At 27.3% G+C, this 23,532-nt stretch overlaps 2 long non-coding RNA genes across 2 annotated transcripts in view; one reads left to right on the top strand and one right to left on the bottom strand.

Moving 5' to 3' along the window:
• The window catches only part of LOC107438516 (uncharacterized), an 83,569-nt gene that overhangs the window by 13,709 nt on the left and 46,328 nt on the right, over positions 1–23,532 (bottom strand). Inside the window, exons 2-3 of the long non-coding RNA XR_001583385.4 lie at positions 19,470–19,559; positions 2,645–2,787 (exon numbers count right to left, since the gene is read on the bottom strand). This is a non-coding gene — a long non-coding RNA (uncharacterized LOC107438516). The remainder of the gene's footprint in view (positions 1–2,644; positions 2,788–19,469; positions 19,560–23,532) is intronic.
• Positions 1–23,532, top strand: part of LOC147806052 (uncharacterized) — a 59,147-nt gene that overhangs the window by 27,140 nt on the left and 8,475 nt on the right. The window contains exon 2 of the long non-coding RNA XR_015428699.1: positions 13,604–13,763. This is a non-coding gene — a long non-coding RNA (uncharacterized LOC147806052). The remainder of the gene's footprint in view (positions 1–13,603; positions 13,764–23,532) is intronic.

Genomic DNA, 23,532 nt, shown 5'->3' with positions numbered 1-23,532 from the left:
TCGTATTGTAACAATAAGAGCAAATGTTGAAACTAACAATGGTACGATTAATGCATTAAAATTATGATAGAAGCAATACTTTGCAACAAAGAATGATAAAAGCAAAGCATTGAAATATTGAAATCATCGAAAGCAATGAAAGCAATAACAGAGCAATGCATCGAAATAACGTTAAGAACAATTCATTGAAACAATGCTTTGAAACAATGCATTAAAACAATGTTAAAAATAATGCATTGAAATAATGTTAAGAACAATATATTAAAACAAATACGAGAAACGTTTTGTAGTAAACGATGAAAATATTAACGTAATGAAATTAAAAGAACAAGACCTTAAGACAATAATTTGAACAATGTTTTGTAGCAAACAATAAACAGAATAAAGCATTGAAACAGATAATAAGAATACGGCATTGACACAAACAAGAAGAATATATAGAAAAAAACGATATAATACCATACCATGTACAGTGCGCAAAGAAACAAATTGACCACTCTGAATAACTTTTGATCTAATGATTGAATCTTCGCGTTTTAGGATTCAATCTTAATGGTTCGAAATAGTGACTTCAAGTATTCTAACTAATTAGAGGAGACGATATTTTAAGTTACGAAATCAGACACAAAAACGTCATTTCTCTGAATAAACATATCTTTATTCCAACGAATTTGGATTTACGACATTTAAAAGATGGTAATTTTACATGACAAAGCACAAAATTTTAGAAATTTCGGTTGAATATTTCTTGAAAAGTCAAATAATAAATATACGGTTTTTTAAAATTCTTTTTTTATGAACTATTCGACCGACTTCTCTTAAATTTGTATTTTGCCATTGCAAAATTACCTTCCTTAAAATGATGTAAAAAAATAGTATACCTTACAATTCAATATATTTGAGACAATTACTAAATATAATAAATTAAAAAAAATAATTACTATCATTTATAGGATCTTTGGATAAACAAAATTTATAATTGCGTGAAAAAAATTTAAATTCCTTTAAAAATTCTTCGAGATAGGGTGAAATACGCAAAAAGTAAAAATAACATTAAGGGGTCAATCTTTTGGATCACTTTCCTGACCAAACTATGTGGAATATATTTCTCAGATTGCGGCGACCCCCTATAATTTGAGGATCAGAAATCCCAATCAGTTAAAAAAAATTGTTGTTATTCAATAAAAGTACGATTCTGTGTCTGATTTTGTAACTTAAAATATCGCTTGTCATATTCATTTCGAATATTTGAAGTCTCCCTTTCGAGCCATTAAAATTAAGTCCTAAAACGTGAAAATCCGTACTATACATTAATTGTATTCGGCTAAGCGATAGAAATAATTCGCGAAAGGGAAAATTTGAAAAATTAATTCTAAGTTCAAATCATATATTCCAAGTCTAAGTTAAATATTCTTACTCAATGTCTGATTCGCGCGCAGGTCGTCGGGCTACCGAAGTGGGGGTACCATCCGCTCCGCAAAGGGTCAAAATTGTGATGGCATGTCTTCGGATCATTCTCAGGGATGTTTCCCAGACCGTCGCCAATAGCCCATTGTGCAGCTCTAGTGCGACGTAAATTAACAACAACTCTTTGTCTGACGATAAGAGAAATCAAATTCTAATATTAAGTGTTTTAGTGTGACCGGTAAATTTGAAAAGGAATAATCCCCTGAAATATAAACACTAATCATTTATCAGTACTATTATTACTGTTACTATTATTAGTACTGATCTTCACCCTTCGTGTCTAGCCTGATAATTCTCATGAACTCGACGCATTCTCACTGCAGAGTCTGTGATTTTTGCATTGTTTTATTTGGAAAATAAAAAAAATCTCCTCAAGGGCGGTAGTAGTTACTAAATCTCTCAGTTATTGAGTATGTTGATAATTTAAATAATTAAAAAGTTAGCTATTTTTTTCCCAAGGAATGGAGACAAAAATGTATACAAATATTAAAATTATTTAAATTAATACTTCTAAAACTACAGAGAAAAATTTGCTAAAAAGTTCAAATTCTAATAACACAATAAAGCACATAACTACAATTGTTTGAGAAAATTTATTTAACGTTTCAAAACTGAAACAAATTTAACACTTCAATGAACGATATATGCAAATCCAAAACCAATGTTTCCAAATTCCAGTGCTTCCGCCATAATATTTCATTTACCCATTAAAAGTTTTTAGCAATAAACGTATTTGTTTTGGAAAAAAACAGCTTATTTTAAAGGTATGTGCTAGTCTTCAATTACTATTCAATATTTTTTTACTATATAGTGTATTGTGATAAAATAAAACAGTTTACATCACATCAAGACATTTTTTTAAGAAGTAACCAATCCAACATATTTAAATATGACACAAAAGTGTTGCCAAACCTACATAAAGGAAAACTTGCATATATATAGCAAAAAATAAATACAAAAAGGACAAAGAGAAAGGAAACGAAGAAAATTAAGAAAAACTATGTGTAAAGAAAACCTCATTTTCTCTACATTTTGAACTTATATATATATAATATATATATTTATTTAGATATATTATATATACATATTAATATGCATACTAATATATATATTTGTATATATTAATCACTGTATATATAACTTTATAAAACTAATTCTTCAAAAATGGAAAATTTACCATCATTTGTTGTTTTTCTTTACATGCAGTGTAGATACATCTGTTTTTCTTCATTCTTCAAGATATCACAGGATATATTCAAGAATAGAGCATGATTAGAGTTGAAGTGTTTTGTTGAATTGTTCTTCTGCTTGAAAAGTTATCTGTGGGGAGAAATAAATTCATAAAAATAAACTCTCAACTCTAAATTTTTTTTCAAGCATTCTGTTGTATTGAAGAAAAAAAATCTATCTGTTTTACATAAGAAATCATCTGAACTCCTTTTTCGGAATCTTCTCTCCCCACCAAAAAAAAATTTTTTTTTTTTGTGTTTGTCTTTCTTTCTATTTCAGAAAATTCAAGGGAAATTTTATTTTGCTGTTGAATTTCTTTCAAGGAAAATGGCAGATATTTTCTATAAAATTTCCATACATGTCAAAGGAAAGGAAGATTTTAACAAAAAAGTAGTTTTCAAAGTAAATAAAATGGATTTTTTTTCCATACTCTATTATATTGTGTATGACCATTTTATAAAAATACGATTTTTTTAAAGTTCTGTTTATATCAATACAATGTATTTATGATGTATGCACTTATTTTAGGTTTTTTGTTAAACGCAGAATAAAATATGAAGTTCAATACAAGAGGTACAACATTAAATGCTTTTCGAAAAATCTTATTTTACCTTATTTCATATTCTGAAATGTCAAATAATACTTATTTTTTATAATTCCAAAACTGAACATTTGAAAGCGCTAAAGTGACCAATACATCAATAAAGAGTTGCTTTATATATTGCACATTTCCTTTCTGTTTTACTTGTTCTGGCCTGATATTCTGTTGTTGCGTAATTACGGTCTTTAAAATACATGTTTAGTAGCCTTAGCAGACAAAAATGTATGTACATTAAAATTCATGAATTGATATTTAACTGTGGATATAACAAAATATTTCCTAAATTTCTTTCACTAGTAAGCAAGTCCGAATAAAAACATCTTTATAGCTTTCCAATTTTTCTTTGTGTTTTCTTTGTCAAAGAAACAGGTTTTTTTGATTTCAGTCCCGCCCTCAGCAACTATTCGTCAGATTTTGTTAGCATATTTATTTTTTTAAAAATTAAATATTCATATTCGCGTGAATATTGATTGATGCATAATGTATTTTTTGACTTCATATCTGACAAGGATTTTTAAAATGCATAATAAGAGTAGTCTTTACAGAATACTTATCATTTAATATTGTCAAATTTGATTTTCCTACTTTTTATATGACTCATATTTTTGATCATATGAAATAAATAATTAAATTAACGTAGTAAAAGATATGACCTATATAATTATTTTTTATATAATTATTTTTAATATAATTAAAAAATATATTTTCTGTATAAGCAGAAAAAAAGGGATATATATTTATTCAAACATAAAACGCATTAACTTTAAATTATGTCAGTACCTTTGATACGAACTTATTGGAATTCAATGAAGAAGGTACAGATACCTTTAAATATCTGCATGCATTCATAAAAGCAAAAGTAAATTTCTTTTCTGGTAAAAAAAACTAAATGCATAACTCACAAAATTAAAATGAAAATACTTAATTTTTTTGAAGAATAATATGATAATAGAAATGCACTTTTCAAAATTTTCATTACTTATGTGTAATTGATAATTTAATTTGTTTCAAAAATATTTCTGAAGTTGATATTCCATCTAAATTTCACCATCGAAAATCGTATAATTGTATTGCTGAATGCAAAACTTTAAAAAAAATTAAGAAGGATTTTATCCTTACTTCGATTTACATATACGGCTTGTTCGAATTAAAGGTCAAACTAACTTCTTGGAAAGAACAAGATATAAGATTTTGTCATTCGCGATTCAACATAAAAGCATCATTTTTATTTTTATAATTTTGTTGTATTTAAATAAATAATAACATATAAATACATGTGTTGACATTTCTATAACGCAGTATGCTGAAAACTATAGAAGTATAACCATGCATAATGTTTCTATAGTTTTAAGATCTTAATGAGCATTGTAAATATTGCATATGATGGTACCGAAATACTTGTAATAGTAGATTCATAATGTATAATGCGAAATTAAATTAACACTTCATAGATGAGAGAAGACCTTCGCACGGGGTACTATAAACGAAAATTCCCATCCTTATTAGTCCGACTGCTGTGATATTTTTCTTAATTCTTTCCCACTGCGCAGTTTTTGCTCGTTCCTTTGAACTGCTAAAGTAATCATTTCAAAGGCATTCTCTTTCCTAGGAGGTCTTGATTGAATTCATTATGGTCTGTAGAGTTTATTTATAGTGAACAATAATGACGTCGCTAAAATACAACGAGGCAAATTCACCAAATATATATGTATTTATATATTTATAATATGTATTTCAACAAATATATTTATAATTATAAATAAAATTTAACATTTCAGTCGAATTTTTATAAGAATTTTTACTAGTTAATTTCTTTAAGAACTAAATAATTACTAATGTGCATGCCTGAAAATTTTTTTATCGTCCAATTAAAAAGGAAAAAAATTCATTATCAACTGCAAATAGAAGAATTTTTTTTGTATAAAATTCAACACTGAAAAAATTCTTAACCTACAGCAGACCTTCGCAAAACTGTCGATTCAAAAAATTCTTCGCAGATTGAAACTTCAGTAAACCCTTCCATTTACGCCTTTGGTTGCCACTAAAAAATCTAGAATTTCAGCATCTCATGAAAGAAATACGAAACCAGCACCAATCTCTGAGTCTACGGAAATTCGACACGGCCCACAAAATTCCGATCATAAAAAAACGAAGAAAAGTTTTCCGAGTTTGGATATTTCAAAGAAGCGTGAAATCTATCAATATAAGTGGATTTCTGTCCGGTGGTAAACTTTTATATTTATTTATGCGAAGGCGCTACTCTTTTACATTCCTTTCCTCCAATACTATGATTGGTAAAAAAAAACTTTACGAACGCAGCTTAAAATAAAAGTTGTAAAATTTATAAGGCTTAAGCCATTTTCAAGATAACTTTCTCCCATGCGGATAGTGTAAAACACTTTCACATTCTTTGAAAGCATAATACTCAATAGAATATACCATTCTTCTATAGAACTTTACTATACTCTTATTCTATGTAAATAGTCTGTACAAATATTACTATTTATGATGAAGTACTTTACACAGAAACACAAAGTACGTTTGTATGGTTGTATTCAATGAAATGTGCAATTCCTCCATAGTATTCTCTGATATTCTTATACTAAATAAGTATTCTAAAAATTTCAAATTTCATAAATCACTTTTTCCATTTCATAGAAATACGGAATATTTCTATGATTTTACTTATATCAATACTCAATAGAATATACCATTCTAGTTAGCATTCTTCTCTACTCTTATTCTGTATAAATATTTTCGAAAAATTTAATTTTCTTAACGAAGCATTTTTTATATTTTATAGAAACATGTAGTAAATCGGTAGTGTTAATTTGAATTTTAATAATATTTAATGGAAAATATATTTTTCTATAGCGTTTTCTATAACATTTTCTATTTTCTGATATTCCTATTTGAAACAATTCTAAAAAATTTACTATTTATAACAAAGCACTTTTTCCATTTCAGAGAATGATTGAATATTTCTATGTTTTTACTGATATCAATACTCAATAGAATTAATCATTAGTGTTCTCCTATACTCTTATTCTAAATAAATATCTAGCAAAAAAATATTTTTTATGAAGCAATTTTTATGCTTCATAGAAAAAAGGAGTATTTCCTTCGGTAGTGTTTATTTAAATGTTAACAATTTTCAAAAAAATATACTTTTTTTCATAACATAGCCTTATACTTATCTTTTCTAAATAATTCTCAAAAACGTACTATTTATGATACAGAATTATCTTCCATTTCATAGAAAGATGAAGTACTGCAATTTTTTCACGTAAACCAATAATAATTGGATATACCATTCTTCCATACTCTCTTTCTGTATAAATAAATGTTTTGGGAAAAAAATGCTTTCAATAAATGAACTTTTCAAATTTTATAGCAGCACGGAAGTTTATTTGGTATTTTTTATTTGAAATTTAATAATAATCATCAGAATACACCATTCTTACTTAGCATTCGATGTCTGGTGACTGAGTGAAAATCAAAATGGTAACAGATCGAGTACAAATTGTCCAAGCTCGTTCTTCAGAAACATCCAAGCAACGGGAAAGAAATCTAGTAACCGATCTACATGGTAGACACTTTCAAAAAAAATTTTTAAATACTTTAAAAAAAAGCCATCCAAGTAAAAAAATGTCTCAACTAATAACTGTCGAACAGAAATATTTGTAAATTAAATATTTGTGCCAACTGAATACAACTAGCTACTGAATTGCAAATGAATACAACTAGCTACTGAATTGCAAATGAATACAACTGGCTACCACTAGCTAACAACTAGTAACTATATACAATTAGACATCTGAATTACTGAAAATTATGTAAAAATGAAAGCCTATTCTATTTACGATTAACTCATAAAGCAGTCGTTATAATTTTTTATATTTTTTCAGACTGATGCCGCCCTAATTTAATACTCTATTTAAACTCATTTGTCTAAAACATCTGAGCCATGGGATGCAAGAATAGAAATTAATGGATAATAATTAGAATAAAACACTTTTGTTTGAATCCTTTTTGTTTGCTATTCTGTTTTATTTTGATTGTTGAATAATATTTCTCTTAAAAAAAAGATGTCAAACTAAATATGTGTGCAGATTATGGATAGGAGCAGTTAACTAATAGACTTGTTTTAAAACATAGTTTAAACCATTTTTTTAAGTATTTCTGTCACGTAAATATTTAATTACGCTTCACTATCTGTTTAATTTTAATTTAGCGTATTTTCTTCGTAAATAATTTTTCACAACTACATTTAGTCCCATGAGTGCAACTATAATCCATTTTGAAATAAATAAGAAGCAATTTTAACCATTTGTCAAAAATACTAAAGTACTCACTCTTAACTTATTTGCTTTTTTTCGATAGATCAATTTATTTTAGCTTATTTCCTGTTTACGGTTTATAAATATATGTTAAAATTTAAATACTTAAAAAAGTGCAAATAAAAACCTTCTGAGTTTAATCCACTACTGAGCTTATTACTTTATATAAAAGTCAAAAGCGACAAACATTTTTAAGAAAATTTCAAAACTTAAATATACATTTTACAAAATTATCACCTTCAGGGTATTCTAGTAAACTTATTTGCTTTGCAATTTTTGAAAAGAGACAAAACGTTTCGTCTCTTTTCACTAAAATGTTGTTGCAGTTTTCTTACTTTTTATTCGACGATGTTTATGTAACTAAATAAGCTGAGACGGGAAAGATACTCAAATAAAAATATACAAATAGTATTTCTTTTCGGCATAACTTTCTAGAAGCTATTGTGAAAGATGATAAATGTAAATTGCATTTCTTTCACTTTCTGACAGTTTTTAAATTCTATTTATATTTTCGACGTATAGAAGGTTTCGTAATCATCGACAGTATTTTGAATACTTTATAAAATTTGTAGAAGCAGTATTCATAAAATGGTTTAACTCACGCAAGAATTTTCATAATTTTTTTTGTTATTTCTGAAACAAAGTTTTATATTTTTAAAAACATAAAACATTATTTATAAATATTAAAAAATAGCTGATATTTCCATTAGAAAATAATATTATAGTTTGCTTGCAGTAGGAAATAATTCCTTCTTTTTATTCTACCTATTTGTGTAACGTTTTAACTCACGTTAGAAGTTTCACATTGTTATTTATTTTGTTACTTCTGAAACGAAATTTTATGTTTCTAAAAACACGAAACATAATATATCAATATTAAAAAAATAGCTGACAATCTCATTAGAAAGTAATATTATAGTCTGCAGTAGGAATTGGTTCTTTAGTTTTATTCCACGTTCTCATAAAAAAATTTAACTCACTTTAGAAGTTACACAATGTTTATTCATTTTATTATCTCTCAATCAAAGTTAAATTTTATTTTTATAACAACGCCAAACATCATTCGATAGCATCAAATAATAACTTTTATTCTACCTAAATACAAATAATGCTTGTTTTTATTGCAAACTAATTGTTTATTGAATAAAAGAAAAATTAATTATTTTAAGTACCTAGGAGAATATGTATACATTTTCTTTTAAAATGAAATGCTAATTTTTAAGAGACAGAAGAAATCGTTTTGTTTAACATTAAGAAAAAGAAAAGCTTATGAAAGTTTTTTCTCTCCATTTCGTTTTTATGAGAATTAAGCAAATTTTTAGACTTAAATATCTTATAAATACCCCTAAAAATAATATTCGTAATGAATGATTTTATTATGTTTGGAAGAAAAAAACGTTTTTAATTACATAAAAGTAAATCATAAGTTTAATAAAATCCGCACAAAATAACTATTAAAACATTTAAACTTAATATTAATGGATTTTATTTATATCCACAATCAATCAAATTAATGTAATACTATTAGTTAAAATCATGTTTTAAAAACTTTTCTCCATAATTTCTTACATACCCGTAGTTTTCCAAGTGTGCGATCTCTGGAAAATGGTTGACAAAGTGGTACAAAATAATTAGTACCTTACACTGTAAAGAAATACCGAAACTTTTCGGAATTTATGGAGCAGCTACGGGACCTCTTTCTGTAATATTTAGAAACATTTCACAATACTTCAGAGATATTTTAAATCAATTTTTACTCTTTCGTTTCCAATAAGTATTTCTTAATAAATCGGGAGCCACTTGTGGGGCTAGACTACCAAGAATGTCAACCGTCATCTATCAAAAGGTATCTCAAGATTAGACTGAGTTAATATATTTTATATACTACAGTGAATTGGAATTTAATAATTGTAATGGTAGCTATGCTTCACTCTAAAACTAAATGGGCGTTGATTCGATTCAATTTCCCACTTCTGAAATGAAATAAATATTTCTCAATAAATCGGAAACATGATATTAAATTAAGTTCTCTGAGATTTTCGGTAATTTTTTTTTTGCCCAGTCAAAAGTAGTTTCTGAAATTTTTTGCAAAGTACTGCCTAATTAATAGATTTTAGATACATATTCTGGAGTTTATATTTTTCCGATTTCATCTCAGAGGATTAATGCATTAAGCATAGGAATTTTTAATGCCATTTGCAACCAGAAAAAGTTTCTTGAATAATTGTGAATGTTAGCAGCTATGTAGGCTTCTTTTGAACAAAAACAGCTTTTCAAAACTATTTCTCGTATAAGTTATACTGGCGGTTTCTCAAAGTTTATAACAGTCACCAGTGAGGTTTTAAAAAAACAGTTCTTGTAACAAATCCATGTGGCAGGGCATTAAAGGTTCTTCCCAGAATTTTGTCATAGTTCACATTTTTACGCGAGAAAACGCTGAAAATTTAAAATCTGGGAATTAAAAGGATCACATGACAATTTTTCGATTTTTTTTTTTCATTTCAATTTCTCTTTCGATGAGTTTTTTATTATATTTCGGTGACAATTTTTCGATGGCTTTCAATCGCATTAAAATATTTATAAAATGAGAATATCCATGAAAGTTGATTCCGTGAAAAAATATAATCTCAAGGTTGTGGAATTTTCAGGAATCAAGCAATCGAATGGAATCACAAAAACAAAAATATTCACGACTGCCACAAGCTTCTGACAATGCTTCGATTATTTCTTTTCGATAATCTTTCGAGGCCTTCAATCTTTCGATGATATTTATATTACCTTTAGATGTCAATTTTTCAATAATTTTCAATCTCATTCAAATTTTTATGAAATGAAGATAAGTGGGGATATACGGCCTATGTCCATGAAAGCTGATTCCGTGAAAAAATAATTTTAAGGTTTAAGGATTTTTAGGAGGAAGCAATAGATTATTATAACAAAAACAAAAATATTCATTACTCTCAAAAGCGTTTACTGACGTCCCCTGAACTTCTCAAAGCAAAATGTATAATTTTTAATGTTAAAAATAAATAAATTTTGAAAACCGGATTGTACAATAATAATTTTTTCTTCAAAATTCGTTCTCAACTCTTCACTAGTATTCCAGTTGTCTTCTTCACTGTACTTTTCCTTGTTTTTCTTATCTACGCGTGGACAGGAACTGTTTTTTTTTTCCAGCTTCACTGAAATAACTCTCGGAGAGAACCATTTTTCCATGCTATTGATTTGTCAAAATTTAGTAATCCCCAAATGCAATAGATATCAATCGAATCGTCATTTTGTGAAAAATGAACGAACATAAATCTTTCTTTTTCCTTGATTTCGAATGCTCCCATCAACCATAATCACAAGTCCTAAATAAAGGTCTCATACAACAAAACGTAACAGAAGAAAAACAGTAAAAAAAGGTTTATAGCGCCATCTATCAGAAAATGTTTGATTAAAAACTTAGAACGCTAGGGAAAATTTTGGGTTTGTTACATAGATTTTATGCAAGTATTGTTCCCTTAACGTCAATTGTCTTTCTGTTGCAAGTTTTTTCAGACAAATAATATAATTTGACAAGTTTAGTTTATAATAATCATTATTAAAAACGTAATATCATATCAACGCTATTAGAAGCTTTAAATTAACCCGTCATAAGATCTAATAGGATTTATAATTTATTTCATTTTAAATAATCATTATTGCTTAATTTATTTTAAATATTTTTTACCTGAAGTTCTATTTCCACTCAATTTATTTAAAAATTGCTTTACGAAAGTTATAAGGCTAATCCCACGTAAAACCTTCAGATGATTTTACCAAACTTCTTAATTTCTTTAATTCCAAGTCATTATTCAAAATACGGTCTTCAATTCATCATTGCCATTTCAAACTCAGCCAACCTTCTTTTTTTTTACCCGTCTACCCTGAAAGCCATAAAAGACAATGGCTCTCGTGAGAGTCAGCGTCAGCTATGCTCTGCACACACACAACTTCTGAAATGAGTGGGAATCATTGAATAGGACCCTGTAGACAGGGTCCTTATCAGACCCGTAATTGGTTGGGTACACCTCTCCTTTTATTTCTTTTGACAAACTTCTACTTATTCTTCTTCTCAATAGAAGGAGAGAGCGAGAGAGAAGAATTTGGATCTCTGGAAATAGAAGGAAGGAGAAGAGAGATATGGCCATATCCTCAGAAGACTTATTTCGCAGTATTCGAAATCCCCTGGAGATCATGATGAATGAGTTTTGTTCCAAAATGATGGCCAGTGCGAAGGAATTCGTATCAATTATTTGATTCGTTGCTAAAATTGTGTGTGGTGCGAAGGCTCGAATTGAGTTGGCTTTTAGAATAGTTTTAAATTGATTGGGATTGATGATTTAAGGTATTGTTTGAGTAAGCTTGGAGATATCATTAAGGACACCAAACACGAAATATTGGCTGAAATTTCAGATATATCTTTTCATAATATTTAATAAGATAGATTGAGTTTTTTAGATTTATTGAATTTATTGATTTGATTGAATTTATTTATATTTAATCGGTGAATAAAGCAGTGTTAAAAACGTGATAAGAGTACAGACATAAAAAGTTTTGATTAAATTACTGTACAGTATGATAATGACATTTCTGGTTTAAAAAAAAGCATACTTATGATTAATAAAACCAAAATATACGGCTTTTTAACCTTTCATTTGGAAGTTTTTCAGTCCATTTGGTATCGATTTATCGGAATTTTAAGTTTTCAAAATAATAGTTCTTATTACTACACATTTAGTAAAAAAATTCGAAACTGTAAAGTAAATATAACTGAATAAATGGTTTTTATACCATGAAAAAATTATCAAAGTTTACTTCATTTCTCAAATTTTAATCACACATTATAAAACAATATTTTATTGCTAATTTTACTAGAACCATTACAAAACCAAACAAAACACTGAATATTGCATTTGGATTATTTTTATACTGAAATATTCGGCTACTGTTTTAGTAAAAATATCTGTTCGCAGTAAATAATAAAAATACGTCTGCAAGGGGCACAATGCAGGAAACTAATTGCTACTTCGCATCACTTACTTTCTAAATCTTTCCTGGCTTGTAAGTTTGAGAAACTATGATAGTACAAGTAATTAGACAGTCAGTAAGCCGATAAAAATGATTAATATTGTAATAAGAAGTTCAGTACTACATTTTCTTAAATGTTGTAAGTTTAATAAATCTTACTATAAGCCACTAAGCCACTAAAATGTTTATGAAACATGACGATTTGTATTAGAAACCAAAAATATTAATTTCGCTTGAAAAGTTGAAAAGTATTAATTTAAAGGCAATGAAACCATTAAATTTAAAATTTAATAACTATACGTTTTAGATACAAAAAATTAAACATATTTTTTACTCTTTGACCATCTGGGCTTTCATTAACCTCCATATCAATAAGTAAACATTGCAAAAAAGTGAGACCAGTACATGTTGGAAGAGATGGGAATAAATGGGCTGATAAACTAGCTAAAAAGGGAACAGTCATTTTTCAGTAAATAATAGTGGCGTTACCATTTACATCAATATTTATGCATACAAAGGTAAACAAAAATTGGTATGAAGAAAAATTATGACACTGCATTGACTTGAGAGACTAATAAGAAGTGGGGATATTCGATCCTTGATGTCCCAGACTATCCCATATCTTTTGCAGCTGCGACATTTCAATTACATACCGGACATGATTGTCTCGCCAAACGACTATCTTGCATTAACATTTATAATAGTACCTTTGGATATTTTGTGCAAACAGATTCTGGAAATGGTCAAAACCAATTTAGCAAAAGGGTCCTTTGAAAGAAGAAAATATTTATAATCGATATTGGGAGGCTTGATGCAGTGGCTGGTTTTCTTTGTTTTTAATGCTCTGTTGTCCTTGTTTTAATGTATTTATTCTTATGGAGCTTCTTACTGATTTTATTTCTTTTCGTAGCTCAAATCTCATGCATCTGAGATAAATGGCAGCCAACAATGTAGTACTAAATGCTTTTGCGGAGAAAAGAAAATACTGCACTATATATTCAACTAAAGGAGTCTCACACATAAGGCAAAAAAAAAAGTCGTCAAGTTCAACTTTTTTCTGTGTCTAAGAAGTAAGTTTGTTCTTCAATGCTGATTTTGAAAATAAAACAAAATGAGCTGATTTCTATAAATAGTAGAGGCATTCCAATTTTTTTTTCATCTCATTCAACCAATAAAAACATTTTTGATAAAAATAGATAGGAACGTAAATTAAATATCGACTAACTCAAATCCGTTACTAAGATAGGCTAGTGTTTTGCAAAAGAAAAACAAAATTATACATGAAAGTTAAAAAGCTACCAGAATTAATATCTTCATTTGGGAGAAAAGCTAATAGTGTATACAAGAACGTATCTGAACACAAAACTTAAACACAGAACTTAAAACACTGAAATTTTAAAAACACTAAGATTTGTGCTACCATAAATTAAATACCTTAGATGAATTAATTTTGTTTTTATTCTGGTAGCACAATAACAATGACTGTCTTTACTAGTAATAAAATAAAAGGTTAGTCTGGTTCCCGTTGAAAAGATATGAAATTTAAAGGGCGGACTTGTGCGGGGTGTATCAGGAAGATACTGCTTAAATAAATTAAACTTGTTAATAGTCCTTACAATACATTCTAACATATATCAAAGATAAGAAAGATGAAATATAAACTAATTTAAGTAAAATTTGAGTCTAAAAATTGAAAAAAAAATTGACTACTTGAAGAAGTAATACAAATTTTTATTGACACATTTTGTGAAAAACATTGACACATAAAGGAAAGAATGTTAAATGCGAAACAGATATGGCTGTTATGGGTGAAGAGAACAGGGGGAGATGCTTTCAAGTTAATTTGCAAAAATATTAGCCTTAATAACAAATTTATCCGCTTTTATTTGCCCATTCGCTGATTCACTTATTCATTTTTTTGCTCCTTTTCTTCTCACTTTGCATCCATTCGAAAGTAAATCAACTTATTTACATATTTGATCACTTACTAGCTGGATACCCCTTCTTCTTACAAAAAGTAAATAACCAATAAATAAACATTAATCAATTAGTGCCACTACAATAAAAAATGCTAAAATATACTCGTCTCGATAACTTCCCTTTAATAGAAGAAACAAAACACGTTTTAAGACGATCAATTTTCAAAATGAATACTATACTCAAATTATTTGGCATCGGAAATGGTACTACCGCTCTCTTGTATATTAAAACTTAAGTTTTATTTAAATTATCGTTGATACTAAATTATTTATGTTTATCGAAACGAGTTTCGAAGTCATAACAACAAAATATAAATACGTGGTTTCAGGTAGTTTTCAAACGACTGATACGGTGATGTCACCCCAGGCTTACCTGATAAAAATAATTAAGGCAAATAATTATAAATTAACATGCAATAAACTTTCACTAAACTCGGTTTTGAGCAAACACAGCTGCAAGTTAGCAACGACACTGATATTGTATTTTAAGTATATAGTTTGAAAAAAGTAAGTTCTTTTGTAGTTTAGTTCCAAGCAGTACCTGAAGTAAAACTGATGATAATTAGTCAATTTTTCAAATTTTACTGCCAATTCGATTGACCAACTGAAATTTTTACGGATCTATAGCAGACATTTCCACTTGCTCCAGTTCTTCCTTGTACTCTAGCTCAAACAGTTCTGGAAATTTAGCAAGGGAGAAACAAAAACAGGCAACTAAACCTTTCCTTTCTTTTACAGATTCACTTTCTGTACAAATATTCATTATAAATAAAAATTTGATTTTAAATATAAACGGATGTCATAATAATGGAAAACAATAAAAAAAATTCAATTAATAATCTTTAAATATAAGGATAATACTTAGTAAACTGGATAAAAAGGGAAAAAAATGTCATATTTATGAAAAATATTCAATAAATCCTACACTATAGTCACCACTAGTCGCATTCTAAAGTCAAAATCATCCCTTTATTTCACAAAATAGGTTAATAAGCTCATAATAATCTCATTAAGTAACTTTTACACAATATAAGTTCTCCCGTCAAACTAAAAGAGTCTCCCATTAGCAACATTTTTAAACAATAATAATAATATCACTCAATAGCTAATTTATTTCTCTTGCTTAAGCTCAAAACATATCTTTCTAATTCAATTCCTCTTGGATACAATAAAACTGAGTATTACTAATAAAATCTGAGGTTGAGAGACGAAAAAAACATAAGCCTTAACCGAAAACTCTTTAACGAGGTACTCGAAAAGACAAGCAGCTGCTCGTTACATCAATGAAGTACTTACACGGTTTCCTTCGACTCCTAAGGTCTTTTTTTTATTTTATTTTTTCTCGAGAGTTTTATATTACTATAGATTTCAGATACCCTATTGCTTTCTTCTTTTAAAAATCCCATATTTATAGAATACTTTTGTTATTTCTTCTCGTCATAGTAAAGTTTTTAGGTTTGTTTTTCAATTACCAGTTTTATTGTTTCGCGAAATTCGATTCGAAACTATCAGCTAGACCCCTACCCATATATGCTATGGGTCCACCGGGGGCTTCACGGGTAAGTTGAAAGAAGAAACTATTGAAATGGTAACGAGCACTTGCCTTGGACAGCGTTTCGGATATAAAAAGAGGTTTTTTTCCTGTTTCTTTCCCTGGACGAAAACTTCTAAAAAAACATGTGTTTGTTGCTGTTCACGTAAGGCATAAAATAGAAAACATCGATAAACTGGAAAAAAACTAAAGAAAGAGCTTTTCTAGACAATTTTATGCCTCTTTTGATAGCATAAAACATTGTCATGAAAACATAACATGATTTTATTTTTAAATATGTTTTATTTTAAATTTTATAATAGTATTGCTTAATTTTACATTTTTGTTATGTTAAAATATTAGATTAGTATTAGTTCGGTATAAGATTTTTAATCATAATTTAAAAATTTGCCGAATAATTTGACAAGCTCAGCAAATCTTTAAATTATTATTAAAAACCTAATACCAAACTAATTTAAATGCCACTTTCGACTTCTAAATTAATAATTACGCAAGTTTAAGTCAATACACAGTATAATTGGACCAAAAGGATTATTGTACAGTATCATGCACAATTTTGCATTTTTTTCAAAAAAGCAACAGGCTGTATTATCCAATTTTATAATTTTCAATTTTCTATGCCGCATGCTTAATTTTTAAGCCGAAAAAAATATTCAAAAACTCACTAACAGTTCTTGGAAGCAACTTATGCACAATTTTAATATGAACATAGAAATCATTCAAAACCTTATTGAGGTTTCTAGTTCTAGTTTCTAGTCTAAACAATAATACGATTCAACTATGACTGTAAATACTTCTTTTTTACCTTATGAAAATCTTTAATTTCATAATTTAACACAATTGAACTTAAAAAAAATCATGATTTAATCAAGATTTTATTGAAGTACGTAATATATTAATTGAAATATATTTTGTTGTTAGGTTACTAATTTATATTTATATTTATAACTTATTACTAAGCAAAAGTCTCTCTTCATGTTAACTCTAGACATTAATTACTGAAAGTCACATATTTATCGAAACGTAGTTTGTAATAATATGGCTGTCAATATTTTTTTTACCTCCTGAAAATCTTAAATTTCCTATTTTAACGAAATTAAACTTAACAAAATCATGATTTAATCGAAATTTTATTTAAGTACATAAAATAATAATTAAAAAGTTTTCTGTCATTAGGTTATTAATTTATATTTATGCTTATAAATCATTACTAATCAAAAGTATCTCTTTATGTAAACTCTAGACATAAATTGCTGCAAATCACTTAGTTATCGACATGTAGATAAAACAGAACTAGAAACTAATCTTTATTTAAAATGCCAAATGAAGTTTACTATTCAAATTTGAACGTAACATAGAATTTGCGCCATAATGATTACGGAATCAACATCCCCAAAATACCCATTAAATATTTAACTGTAAACATAAATGGAGAAGTAAATCTTCGTTAATATGTTTCTAATTTTGTTATGTATTTTAAACATATAACAGCCTCTGATCATAAATCTTTTTAAGCAGAATAAATGGAATTCTTTATGTTTTCGTGAATATTCGTAGCATAAACTTACAAATTTCCATTTCAATATGTATGAAACTGTTTTCCCTAGAATAGGAGAAAATGTATTGGTTATATATACCCAAATGCTTGTTATTACTATTACAGGTAACAAATTAATGATTACAATTTTATTCATGATAATTGGTAGTAGAAATTTACGATTTAACTGTAATCATAATTATAAAAAATATTAAACTATGATTGCAAGTGATAATGACCTACGATTACAGTTAATTGCATTTGCAATTTTGATTGCAATGCAATTGATTATTGTGATTACACTTTGTGTAATCTGGTTTTTTCTTATACAAAAAAGTAAAATATATTACCTACAATGAAAATTAATTTTTATTTTATCTTATCTCATTTATTTTTGTAATTTTTATAAAATTAATCATAATTACTTAATTAAGATTTGATTACGAAATAGTTGATTACTGTAATTAATTTTTTTGTCCACTTCTAGAAAAAATACAAAAATGTCAACAAAAAAACTTTGTGAAATATGTTAAATAAAATGTCAAATTTGAATAAATCTTTCAATATTGCCTTTAATTATATTAGGCAAAGAGCATTTCCTGAAAAAATCATTCTATAAATAATGCATTTTTGGAGAAACACACATTTAATGCATTGTATATTGCTTGAGATAAATCATTAAGGTAATTCTTATGAAAGAATTATCTTAATAGATCTTTCTATATTTAAACATTAGAAAAAAACATAATTAAAGAATAAAAAATTAATTCCAAAGCAGTTTTTAGTATTTCTTATAACTATATATACACTGTCAAAAATAACTGTAATTTCTACAGAAGTAAAACAGCTTTTCACTTTAAAAAAAAAACTGTTTAAAGGAAAATGCTGATTTTTTTTCTGTTTTTGAACATTATCCGCTTACTGTTAAAAATTCTTGTTTTTTTTAGCAGATTTTCACGATACATATGTATAAAACTTTAAAGAGGATTTGTTGACGAAATGGTTTTTCACCGTTTTTTATCCTTATCATAAACGAATTAAAACCGTCAGCTCAAATTCTAGTTTTCGGCATGCAGTTTTACTTGACCTTTTTTAAAAATCATTTTAGTTATCTTCTTTACCTGCTCTTATTTTTCAGCAATTATTTCATGGTTTTGAACATTGTATAAGTTAAACTGAGATTCGACTTTATTGTCTATTTGATACTCTACCTGATTAATATATTTCGGTTCATATAATTTTTTGATGAGTTAAGTTGCCAAATACTTTTATGCCGATAGACCACTGTAGTTTAAAAAGTTTTTGCATTTAAATATTATTTCAATATGTAAGACATTCAAATTAAAAAAAAGTTTCAGATTTTTCCTCACAATTAGCTGCGGTTCAGGTGGTAAAGCGCTCGCCTCCAAATGAGGTGACCCAGGTTTGAATCCCAGCGTCAAATGATCGTAAAAATGATGCTCTCGGCTCGCACTGACCACAATGCATAGTTATTTTATAGAATTTTTTGTTAAAATAACAGTTTGTTTGTTAAAAAATAGAACTATTTTCCACTTAAAAAAACAGGCTTCTTATTTTAAATAACAGTACTTTTCTGCGAAATAAAGGGTGTTTCATACTGCCAGACAAGCTAACAAATTTTTTTCTGAAAATTTAACAAACTTATATTTACAAAGTGTACAATAAATATTTCAGAACTGTTCCATACCAATGAAATCCGCTCATGATCAAGATCCATTCGCATCCAATATCAGTGCCTCTTAAGTAGTCCAATTAATACCCAGAGCAAAACAATAACCTAAAATATAAAATTAAAATATATATAAAAAGTGTATATTTATAATTTTTATTATAAATCTGTATTTCTTCAAGAGATTTAATATTTAGCATATCAGAAGTTTTATCAGTTTTAGTATCTAAAATATTATCTCTTTTAGGCAATTACTCTTCTCTAAATGCACTAAAAAGACCTAAATTGTGAAAAAACTTTAAGGCAATCATTAATGTTTTACAAATATAAACATCTGGTAAATTAAAAGTTATGATAATTTTTTGAATGACAACAGCATCATGGATTTTTTTCATTTCAAAAATAAATTCCTGCAGCCAAATAACTAATTAGAAACCAATGGTTCATTCTGATAAGTTTTTAAATGCTGATTTCTAGATAAGTAAGGAATAAAATTGTATCACCTAAAAATTATATGTATATACAGAGAGAGAGAGAGAGATCCGTGTGTGTTCAGTTAAATCGAAATTAAGTCGATGGGTTTACATACATAAAAACATAGTTTTCTCTAAAATATCACCCTTTATGCTAGATGTTTTACGTTGCAAAAGCAGAATTTAATGAGATTTATTTTCAGTCCAGATATTTTAAAATGTAATGAATAGGTTTTCGCATTTACATTAAAATAAATAGTTTCTGACAGACAATTTTAATCAAAAAAGTCTTTAACTGAACGCAAAAATAAAGAAAAGTCATTAAAGAAGATTTATTTTTCAGATGATGATTACTGCTCCTAATATTCATTAAAGAATAACGTTATGAGCTAATTAAATTTCTAAAGAAATTAACTCTTTCAGAATGCATTACAAAATCTAATTATAAAAATTATTTCATTAATCTTTGAAAGCAAGAAAATGAAATTACCATCCGAAACTAACGGGATTTCTTAAATGCTTTGAATTAAACTCTTCCAGTAAATTGAAAAATTCGACAAGTCTCACTTGTAACGTCTAACTTAATTATAAAATTTCCTTTTCTAGAATAAATATTAACACAAAACTTTGGCAACTTGGATACAAGGTTGTTTTCAAAAATTTAAAAAAGGGCAAATTTTAGATATTATAAAATGGTTAAGGATATTACGTAACCAATTTCGTATGAGGTAATCAAATTAATTATTCAATAGTATTTTTACATTCGGTGAATGATTCTTACGTGATATATATATATATATATATATATATATATATATATATATATATATATATATATATATATATATATATATATATATATATATATATATATATATATATATATATATATATATATATATATATATATATGTATATAAATAAGTATTTTGAACAGTTTTGGTTATACAGAAAATCTGAAAATAGCAGGTAATGCAATTTATTTCTGATGCAGGTTACTCTTTTGAGCAGTTTCAGTTATACAGCAAGTCTGAAAATAGTAGCTGATTTAATTTATTTCTAATGCAGGTTACTCTTTTGAACAGGGAAGAAAAAAGTTTAGGGCAATTTTTCTGCTGTGAATGCATTTAATGCTACTGTATACATTTTGATCTTCGTGGCTAGTAGATGGCTTTCAAATTTAAGAAAAAATCTTCCTGAAAAAAATTAAAAATGGATTTTAGATACATTTAGTAAAATCTGAAACCTTAAATAAAATCTTTAAATTGAAGATCACTAAGCTACTGAAACAATTTATAACACAAACTTTAAGGAAATTTGTTTGCCTTTCTATTAACAGAGCTGCTTTTTTTTAAATTGTATATTTCGCGAAGTCTGCTGATTAATTGAGTAAATCTAGCACTGCCTGATTCTAAGAACGCCTCTGTTTTCTTTAAGTTAGCTAGTTAAGTTAACTAGTTTGAAGCTGAGAAAACTTCCTCGTGTTCACTTCCATTTTGTTTATTTTTGTAGGCATTTTTCTATTGTTTGTTTATTATATTTTTTTTTACATTTTTAATATACAGATTTAAGTATTTATTCACCCCTTTTGTTATATGTAGTTCTTGAGTTCAGTATAATTGTAAAGTATTTTTAATAACGCAATTTTAAACATACATACGTATGTTTAAAATTACGTAGTGTTTTTGTCACACATGTTATTTTTTTACTAAATTCTAGCTTTTTACTAAAAATTATTTGTTTTAGATTTCAGTTATTTATTATGATGAGACTTTGACTCTCTTACGTATAGAACCTAATCATAATTATATAGAACCTTATTATTTACAGCTATCAATAATAAGGTTCTATATAATTATGATTTAACAAACGATGCTACAGAAAACGGTATATATGACGGTACTACTTGGAAATAGCTTTATAAAATAATGAGTCTATAATGACCACTATATACAGCAGTTTTATGTAGAGTTCATAAACATTTGTACTTAATTACAGTTCTTCTTATAACGAGAAATACTGTTTCTAATTAAGTCTCATTTAGCAGTTAAACTTTGATACGCTTACATAAAAACCGTAGCAATATGGTTCCATAAATGATTCTACTTAGATACGATTCTATATGAAAAGTATTCTGTATCTTACTTATTACGCAAGGAATTTCTATATTTTGCGAAATAAGATGTTCTGTTAAGAATAGCTTATGGCACAAAATTGGACGAAGAAAAAATATTAAAATTTCAATAAAAAACATTTCATGTCTTTTTTTTATGTATAAATTTCTTCGACAAAACCTTTGCTTGGGTGTGTGTTTTTTTTCTTAATTGAGGTGCATATCAAGCCTTTCGTTCATTACGTTAAGCTTGATGTTACGAATTATTCTGATTTCAAATCTGATCATTAAGTAGTTTTTAGCAATTCCTGAAGAAGATTGAAAGGTTTATTAAATTATTAAAAATTAATTTCTTTATATTTAGCTATTAGTTTACGTAAAAAGAATTGTAAGAATTCTTTTTTCCTTAGAAACAGATATTTGTTTTTTTTTCTTTTGTTTTTTTGTATTTTGCATTTTTTTTTTCATTAATTTTGCTGCTTAACTTTTTAACAATAAAGGAAATATTTTCATGAATGATTTATAGTATCTTTAAATTGATTTCCTTACATTTAATGTTAGTATGCGATGAAAAATTGAAACTAAGTCATTAAAAATGATTTAAAGAATAGACATTAGTTTAAGCTAATAGCACAGACATTAATTTCATACTACTTAGTTTTAAACATAAATGTAATAAAACTTCCAGAACTTTGAAACAAAAAAAATAAATTCAATGAAAACAACAAATTCCAGTATCTCTACTTTAATGAGAGTCATGACAAAAAAGCAAAAAAAAAAAAAACTCAGCTGAACTGGCCTTTGATCAATACTTGGAAGCAATCCAAAGCATTTGATGTAACTCGTATTCCATGCAATTCAGATTGCAGAACCAAAGCATAAGATATTGTAATGTGCAACCAACAAAACAACAAAAAATATTCGATGGAAAAACTATTTTATAGCAATGAAAAAAAGCATGCAAAATGCATTGCGCTGGCATCAGAACATCAAGATAGAAGTAGATATGCAATGAAAAAGCTTCAGTATGTAAATGGATATGATTGATCTTGAAGAAAGTCGCTTTGAAATAAAAGTTGGTTTCCCGACTGAGATTTATATCTCTTTTAGACAATTCTTCCATTCTTTAAATTGAACCTATTTATCTAAGATGTCTTTTGTACTGAAAAATGGAAACTACATTTGGGTAATTTGTGTACCATTATATAGGAAAGTTTTGAGATTTTCAAGAAAAATCGATGCAAGATTTATAATTGCTTAGCTGCTTTTTTCGGGAGGACTTTCGATTTTTATTGACATTTTTCTTCTTTGTTTCGAGTAGCAAATAAACAGTAAGAAAAGTATAAAATGTATGCAGCACTTGAAAGCTATCAGGAAACTGTTAAAGCGTTTTGAACCACTTAAATTTATTGAAATTTTAATGTGTTACTAAGTCGAACCATATTCTTGTACTCCTTAAATTTGATAACGCGATACTATTTTTTTCAAATTGTAC

This window comes from Parasteatoda tepidariorum, chromosome 8 (assembly GCF_982258835.1).
Source record: "Parasteatoda tepidariorum strain Cologne lab strain chromosome 8, Ptep-v5.0, whole genome shotgun sequence".
Taxonomy (NCBI): Eukaryota; Metazoa; Arthropoda; class Arachnida; order Araneae; family Theridiidae; genus Parasteatoda; species Parasteatoda tepidariorum.
Note: the sequence above shows the minus strand (reverse complement) of the source record. Positions and strands in the feature narration are given on the sequence as shown.